General features: G+C 36.6%; 1 protein-coding gene across 1 annotated transcript in view; it reads right to left on the reverse strand.

Annotated features, from left to right (window-relative positions):
* LOC115293430 overlaps positions 1-9,025 on the reverse strand; it is a gene marked incomplete at its 5' end in the record, with an annotated part of 450,889 nt that overhangs the window by 177,156 nt on the left and 264,708 nt on the right.

The following is a 9,025-nucleotide window of genomic DNA, read 5'->3' on the forward strand; positions in this document are numbered from 1 at the left end:
TGAGCACTGCCTCATTAATCCTCTCCACGGTCCTTGGAGAGAAGAGGCAAGCAATATCCTATCCATTTTGTGATGGAAGAAAGAAGGGAAAAGTAAATTGCTCACTTTGCATCTGTGCCCAGCCTTCTGGACATTTCCATCTGGATATCCTGCTGGCTTGTTAAACTCAACTTACCCTGAATTGAACACATTCTCTTCTTCTTTTCCAAAATACATCCCTCTTTCTGGACATAGTGTCTTGGTTAATGGGACTGCTCTCTACACAGTTCCCCTGGTAGAAGCCTCTGAGTCATCCTTAATTTCTCTCACTTTCTACATTTCATCTGTTATAATGTTAGTGTCCTTTTCCTCTGAAATAACTCTGAAATTCATCTTTTCAAACAACCCTGCCCAGTCTCATATTCTACCCAGTGTCTCATTCCTTCTCCAGATTAATGTCAAAAAAAAACCCTAAACAAATAAAAAACCACCCCACTTTTATAACCAATTTAGGTTTTTCAATTTGTCCTTTATAATGTCTCAAAAAAAAAAAAAAGGAAAACAGAAGTCTTCCTAACACCAAGGCATTATTATTTTATTTTCTGCTCAAAAAACTCTGATGGCCTCATATAACCATTAAATGCAGTGCTGACTTGTTTCACATCGAAGAGATGTTTTACAATTGGGCCCAACTCACACCTTTACTCTGACAACTTGTGTATCACTTCTTGTTACCACGTCCTGCATGCTCTAGACAAAGAGCCAGGTTGCTGTTTCCCAGGTGCTTTTCCCTGTCCCCTAAGTTAGGTTCATGATGAGTTTGCCTCTCTCTCAGCTGATTAGCTGGGCAAATTTCTAGTCATACTTGAAGGCCCAGTTCTATGTTACATCTTACTTGTTAGCTTTTTTGGCTCATCCATCTGCCTACTTTCTTAATTAACCTCTCCTTCTGGGTTTTCCTAACAATTTGTTACCATTTATCACACTTAGTTTTACAGCTAATTATCAGTATTTCTCAAAATAGGCTGTAAGTTCCTTGAGGACAGAGCCCATTTTTATTCATCTCTGGGTTATTCTTTAAAAATTTTAATTTTTTTTTTTAGAGAGAGAGAGAGCGAGAGAGCGAAAGCATGTCGGGGAGAGGGGCAGAGGGGAAGAGAGAGAGAGAGAATCTCAAGCAGGCTCCATACTCAGCCTGGAGTCTGACATCAGGATTAATCCCATGACCCTGGATCATGACTGGAGCCCATGCTATAGAATCAAGAGTTGGAAGCTCATCCTACTGAGCTACTCCAGTGCCCCTCATCTCTGAATTATTAGTACTGAGTATAGTGCTGGGTATTTACTTGGTGCTAAGTAAATTTGTATATCAATTTATTTATAATAAATCATTGTTTAAAAACAAATTTTATTCTGTTTCATACAATAAACCTATAATAAAGGTATTTCTGAAACTTAACTTACAGATAAAACTGAGGCCTAAAGAAGTGAAAATACTTTTCCATGGCCTATGTAGCATGAGAGCTGTACATAAACCCAGGATCTCTATCTCTAAACACTGATTTTAGTCCACTCTACTAGACTGCACATAAGCAGAGGTATAATTGGAAATTGGGTACAATGCCCAATTTTGATAAAACAAGCATTTTTTGGTTACTACAACTTGTTAGATATTATTCATATTGAAGGGTTATCAGTGTCCAAAGTATTGTTTATCATTGTTAGTGTTTTCTGTACCTAAATCACGAAATTTCTACCATATTTCTAAGTGGAGCAAGAATAGTACTTGTATGGAATTGAATATAAATGGTGTTTAAAAATTATTGATTATATAGTTGAATCTAGTGAAAGGAATTTTGCTATGGTTGGTCATTTTCTCTTTCTATCCCGAAACCTCACAATATATTGCCAAGTGTTTATGAAAAAAAATGTGCACAACTTTGTTGGTTCCTAGAATTAGTCTGTACTGTTAGAGGAGGGAGGCATGGAAAAGCTTTTCTTCTTCCCAACGTTTTCCTCTATAATCTGCAAGTCCTCCTACTAAAGTAATTAGTAGTAGACCATAAACACGGACATTTCTTTTAGGAGGTCTTGGAACATATCTTTGCATTGTCCACATTTGCTTTCTAGAATAGCTATCACTTTCTCATGTACAGCTAAAATAGGGTCTCACCTTTAATTATTAGCCCTGAATTAGCCTAGACTGCTTAGTAAACAGATAGTCTGAAGACTTGTTTGCTTTCCTTTCTTAATCCATGTACTTAAAAGAACAGAGGACAAGTTGGCAGGTTAGAACTCTAATTTGGTAGAGATGGCCAAAGACCCCTAAAGCTAATGGAGTCCATCAAGGTCTACCTTTCCTTTCTGATACTTCTGATACACCTCCAACATCTGTTACTAAGCGCTACATTGTCAAATCTTACCAATTCCTCACTCAAACATTATGTTCTCTGTTGCCTATTTCTCATTCTAGCAGAAACTGTTTCCTTTTCAACTTGGAAAGGCAATGACTGGTGTTTACTTAACCACTAAGCACTTTAAGCCCTTTAATTAAAGTAGTAGATCAATTGGAAATGCAGCCTTGATTCTTTAACACTCTCCCACCCTCTCCCCTCTCTCAGGTATGCACATCTATTTGTCCACCAAGAAGTGAGGTTTATTTCTCCATCCCTTGAATGTAGGATCTTACATTTGCTTTGGATTACAGAATGTGCTTGAGATAGCAGTGTGCTGGTTGTGAGTGAAGGCCTCAAGGGGTCTTTCTCTTGGAACTCCACCAGTGCCATGTGATAAGACCTGCACTACCTGTTGGAAGATGTAATCCATGTGGGAAAGAGGCCAGTTGTCCTTGCTAGGACCATCTTGGGCCAGATTCTACCAGTTAACCCCTCAAGATGCAAGAGAGCTGCCTGTTTAATACACAACTGATTGTTGATGTAAGAGTGAGCCCAGCTGACACTAACAGAAACACCCAGATGTTCCATAGACTCAAAGAATAATCCATGGGAATTGTTTTAAGCCATGGGATTGGGGGTGATTTATTTCACAGTAATAGCTAGCTCCAAAAGAGCATCACCTCACATCAGCTTCCTTATATAATGATGCAAAACTATTAATATCCCTATTTGATGGCTGAGGAAATTTATGCTTAACACCATTAAGTTCTTTATTCAACTTCTCACAATACGTGATAGGGTCAGGATTTGGGCCAAGATGGTCTTACATAGTACATAAACCGTTCCTATTCAGGAACATATAATTCATAACCTAATTCATGGAATCATTACATCTTTAGCAGAAATAATTTAGTTCACTCTCCTTGATTACTCTTTGAGGAGATAGAGACCCAGAGTTTACTGATTTGTCCAAAGTTCTAAAATCAAACCATCATCTGAGGTTTTTTTTCCCTCCTTAGTAACTCATAATTTGTCTTTCTCTGTTGGATAATTGCAAGTTTCTCAAGGTTTTGTTCTATCTCTCTGTCTGCACATATCTTTCTAGCACAGTGCTGAGCTCTTCAAGGGCTTAAAGCATATTTATTAACTGACTAATTGCTCACTTGCTTAAATTTATTTGCTTCTGAAATCTTCATTACTTGGGCTACAGGCAAAGTGGCTGTGACTAGCAATACCATCCTGGGAGAAGGCCGCCAGCCAGACATTAGTACCGGTATGAAGGTTATCTGCTCAGGCCTAGACCCACGTGGAAATTCTCATCATCTGCATTTATTGTATTTCTCTCCTAGGAGACACAACATCTTTGTTTGCTGAATTAACAGGGCTGTATTTTGTTGATGTGCCTGATAAAAAAAAATGGCCCCACATTTGGGAGAAGCTTGACCTTAGTTCTAGACTTTTGCATTCATATATTGCTTACTAAGCAACTGTCCTTTAAGCCCTGAGACAAATTTAAGCAAAAGTCATTTGGATAAGAGCAGATAGAATACAGTTCAGCCAGGTCTTTAAATTTTGGCTATTTCTATAAGCCAGGGAATTCAGCTATGTGATAGAATCAGTTAAACTGATGACATGAAAGGTAGACAGGCTCTGGGGCAAAAGGCCTTAATTTTGCTTTTTTGCTCTTTCTTGCTCTTATCCTTTGCAGAATAGCATAGCAAAGCAAAATTAGTGATTTTCTTTCTATCATACTGCACATCCTCCATTCAATCTCACAGAGACACTCCTAGTCATACCACAGTGCTACTACCGATTTTTGATACGCTTAGGGAAAAAAGTTGTGCTTCCTTCACACTTGCTTCTTTCCCTTGATTTCTCCTATCTGCTCCTATATAATACATTTATATTAACGACAGACTCTTTAAGAGATTGGAGACTGAGTTTCTAGTCACATGATAGGGTAACAGCAAAGTCTGGTTTAATTTTAGAGCAATTAAATGTGAAATGTAAAATGTTATTTTGTTTTTAAATTTCTTGAGAAAAATCGAGGGAGCTTTAAATTGCCTCATTAATCAAAAAATGTGATCATCTTTTAGAAATTAGGTTGTGTTTTTAACATTTAAGTCAAACTTTCAACTTTTAAATGGTTTGTAATTAATAAGATAGGGTGGGTGATCTAATTCCTTCTGTATCATTCTCTATAGACTGCACTTTCTTAAAAGCATTGTTTCCTTATTGAGATGGGCTATTTTATTTCTGCCTTTCATTGCTGTCTTGCCAACTGCAATCAGACCAAGGCTATGGTAAGAGATCACACACTGGCAGACATCAAGAAGTGAAACTGAATCTCATTAAGATTCTCTTTCTCATTAAAGAACAAAATAGTTCAAATGTGGTTCTGCTGTCTCTGTTTTGGGTAAACAAATATAAAAATAACATTCTCATTAATCAGATGCACTTAACTGTTTAGAGTCACACTGAGTTCTGCAGCGCAGTGGTTTGTTAGAACTGTGTGTATTTGTGTTTGTGTGTGTGGGTGTGTCCGCAAGTGCACAAACTAGCATCTGTGGGTGTTGGGAAGTCAACAGGAAAAGGGCAGAAAATGGATTTTCCTCATGAGTGCTGTTTTTTTGCCTCAGTGTTTCTCAGATGATTGTAACAAGACAGGAAGCCCTAGTGTTGGCATCTCCGTTTCATCATTCTACATTAGAGGGATACCAAAACGTGATTTTGCTGTTGGCTTTTCAGCTGCTGAGAAAAGGAATTGTTTTTCTAAGAGATGACACTCAGAGAAAAAAAGGTGACAAAACTGATAGGTGTTAAGTATCCATAATAAAAAAATAGGGGGCTCCTGGGTGGCTCAGTTGGTTAAGCATCCGACTACTGCTCAGGTCATGATCTCACGGTTCATTGGTTTGAGCCCCATGTAAGGTTCCGTGCTGACAGCTAGCTCAGAGCCTGGAGCCTGCTTCAGATTCTGTGTCTCCCTCTCTCTCTGTCCCTCCCCTGTTCACACTCTGTCTCTCAAAAATAAGTAAATGCAACAAATTTTTTTTAAAAATTACAAAAAAATTACAAAAATAGTAGAATTAGTCAAACCACATATTCATTGAAATTTTATTAAAAAAATCTCCCTCTGTAAAATCTGTAACTTTATCATTTTGTGATGGGAAATCAGAACATAAATACTCTATTTACCAAAGAAGTCTTTTTCCTGACCACTGAAAAGTTTATTGCATCCTCCTAACATGACCATTAACAGGCCACAAGTCCTTGCTGGCTGTTGGCCAGAGATAGCAGTTCCTTACTCCATGGGTTTCTTGATAGGGCAGCTTGCCTCTTCCAGAATTTGGGAGAGGGAGGAGAGAGGGAGGGAGGGAGAGAGGGAGAGAGGGAGAGAGGGAGAGAGGGAAGGGGAGTGGGAGGGGGAGAATCCGAAATTGGCTCTACACTGTCAGCTTAGAGCTGATGCACAGCTTGATCTAACTGTGAGATCATGACCTGAGCTGAAATCAAGAGCTGGCCTTAATGGACTGAACCACCTAGGAGCCACCAATTTATTTATTTTAAAGCATTTTCTTAGATATATAAGTCTTGATTCATCAACATAGGAAAGGTTATGTAGTTGTCTCATTACACACATTATGCTCCTATGGTTTCAAAATTCGAGTTATTTATGGCCTCTAATAACTGAAAACTATTGCAAAACATAAAAGTGATAAAAATCAACTTACTTAAGTTTATAAAGTAAGCATAATTTCAGTACCAAGTCTTAATAAAGATAGTATAAAATAAAACTATGAACTAATATCACACACATATATATATGCAGATAAAAATCTTGAATAGTAAATCAAATTTAGTAGGCTGTCAAAAGAACAACACATAGATTATTTCAGGAATACATTAGTCTATCAACATAATTCATTATGTATGTAAATTAAAAAAATTAAGCTTATATAAAGTTTACATATAGTATCCTACCCATTTCAAGAAAAGAAAGCTAATAAGCTTTAGTAAAGATTTTGATCTAAAGTGAAACTTAGGGGCAGCACCTGGGTGGCTCAGTTGGTTGAGCATCTGACTCTTGATTTCAGCTCAGGTCATGGAGTTGAGCCCCACATAGGCCTTTGTGCTGAGTATGGAGTCTGCTAGAGATATTCTCTCTCTCTCTCTCTCTCTGCTCCTCTCCCCTATTCTCTCTCTCTAAAAAATAATAAGTAAATAAAGTGAAACTTAGAATAAGGAAAAATAAATAAATATGATAAAGCTTTTTTCTACACACCAAGAATAAATAGCATATGAAAGGTGCAATAATAAAGCCATTTCTACTAAAATCCAGAATAAGGCAGTGTTTTCTACCATTAGTATGATTTAATTTTGTTTTGGAATCACAATCAACTCAATAAGTCTCCAAAATTACATGTGTTATACTTGCTGAAAGAAATAATTCATAATACCTAAGAAACTGTTGACACCTTACTAAATGACTATAATTTTATAATAGAACAAGGAAGGTGGTTGGTATACAAATATACAATAATCTGTTGCTTTTTTCTAAAACTGCAGAAAAATTTTATTTGTTATCGGGGACAAAACATGTTAGGGATAAATTAACAAATAAGGTGAAGATTCCATGGGAAAATATTATGCAAGGGTATGAAACATGATGCAATCAAATGAAACAATACAATATATATTTTAATAGGAAGCTTTAACATGGAAATATTGGTGCTTTCAAATTTATATGCTACTTTAGTGTAATTCTAATTACTATAAAAATGGTTTAAGTTTAGAACTGGATAAAATTGTCTTAAATTTCAAATGGAGTAATCACTAAGAATAGCCATGACTGTTTTATAAACAGAGTGACCAATGTGGATTTGCTTTACTAGGTGTTAAAATACATTGTCAAGCTACTGTAATAGACTAGTATTTTTTTAGTAAACAATTTCACATACAGATTGTTGGATAAGAATAGACAGTTTAGAAACAGAATAAAGAATATTTGAGAACTCGGGGCGCCTGGGTGGCTCAGTCGGTTAAGCCTCCGACTTCGGCTCAGGTCAGATCTCACGTTCGTGGGTTCGAGCCCCGCGACAGGCTCTGTGCTGACAGCTAGCTCAGAGCCTGGAGCCTGCTTCCCGTTCTGTGTCTCCTTCTCTCTCTGCCCCTCCCCCTCTCATGCCTGTCTCTCTCTGTATCAAAAATAAATAAAACATTAAAAAAAAAGAATATTTGAGAACTTAATGTGAGACAGTGGTTTTTTTTTTTTCCAGTTCAGTGGACATGTAGAGACTTATTTATTTATTTATCTTTTATAGTTTATCATCAAGTTGGTTTCCATGTAACACCCAGTGCTCATTCCCACAAGTGACCTCCTCCATGCCCATCACCCATCTTCCCTTCACCCCCTTCCCTATCAGCCTTCAGTTTGTTCTCAGTATTTAAGAGTCTCTCATGGTTTGCCTCCCTCCCTCTCCCCAATTATTTTTTCTCCTTCTCCTCCCCCATGGTTCTCTGCTAAGTTTCTCCTGTTATACTTATGAGTGAAAATATATGGTATCTGTCCTTCATAGAGACTTATTTAACAGGTCATACTAACACACTGATCCACCTAGAAGAAAAGAAATTTGAACAAATACTAAAAATATATTCCAGACAGAGCATATATCTAAGCATGATAAAAATGTCTTCTGTGAGTTAGGATTATCTATAGTACTACAGCTATCATTTTCTATATCCGTATAATATCTATTGTTTATATTTATGTATTATATGAGGATAGCACATAAATACTAGAGTACTAGATAGCTATTAAAAACAATGAGTAGGATAAAGACACAAAGCATAAATGATGGCTTCCAGGGGCTGGGGGTAGAAGGAGGTAGGGAGTTGTTTGGTGGGTGTAGAGTTTCACGTAAAGTTTAAGTCATATAGTATGGGAAGGTTCTGGTGATCTCTTAAACCAACTGTGTGCATGTGGTTGACTTTATACTGTAAACTAGGAAATTGTTGGGAGGGTAAATTTTATGACTTTTTTTCACAATAAAAAATCAGGAGTAGCAAGTAAAAACAAAATACCCTCTCCCCCAAAACCAGTGAGTTAAATATGTAAGTTTTGACCTTAAGTGATAACCATGATACAAGTGAAGTGAGAGCTCCGTGAAGGCATAATTTGTGTGTCTTATACACAGCTATATCCTCATTGTCTGGAACATGTAATATGCTTAGTTAATTGGTAAAAGAATTTATACATTATTAAAATAAAACAAATTCATGCATGTTTTTGTTTTAAAAAATCCTATATATGAGTGCCCACATTTTTTTTGTTGTTTTTTGTTTGTTTTTTTTTGTTTTTTTTTTGATGTCTGAGGTATACCTTTATCCCTTAAATCTGTGTGCCATTGCAAGATATTACCATTTGGGGAACACATGCCATCACAATGGTTTAAATCTTCTGAATATTAGTCATTCATATATTCTTATCTACCCAGTCCTTTGATTTTTAAAAAAAAGATTTCACCTACAGTAGAATATTACAGAAACAAAATATAAATGCATGTCTTTCTAAATGAAACTTACATGGACTAAAAGTAGAGAATATTTTTAAACAAATATACAATATGCAGGCAGACAAAGCAGGAAAA

The sequence above is a fragment of the Suricata suricatta genome, chromosome 6 (assembly GCF_006229205.1).
Source record: "Suricata suricatta isolate VVHF042 chromosome 6, meerkat_22Aug2017_6uvM2_HiC, whole genome shotgun sequence".
Taxonomy (NCBI): domain Eukaryota; kingdom Metazoa; phylum Chordata; class Mammalia; order Carnivora; family Herpestidae; genus Suricata; species Suricata suricatta.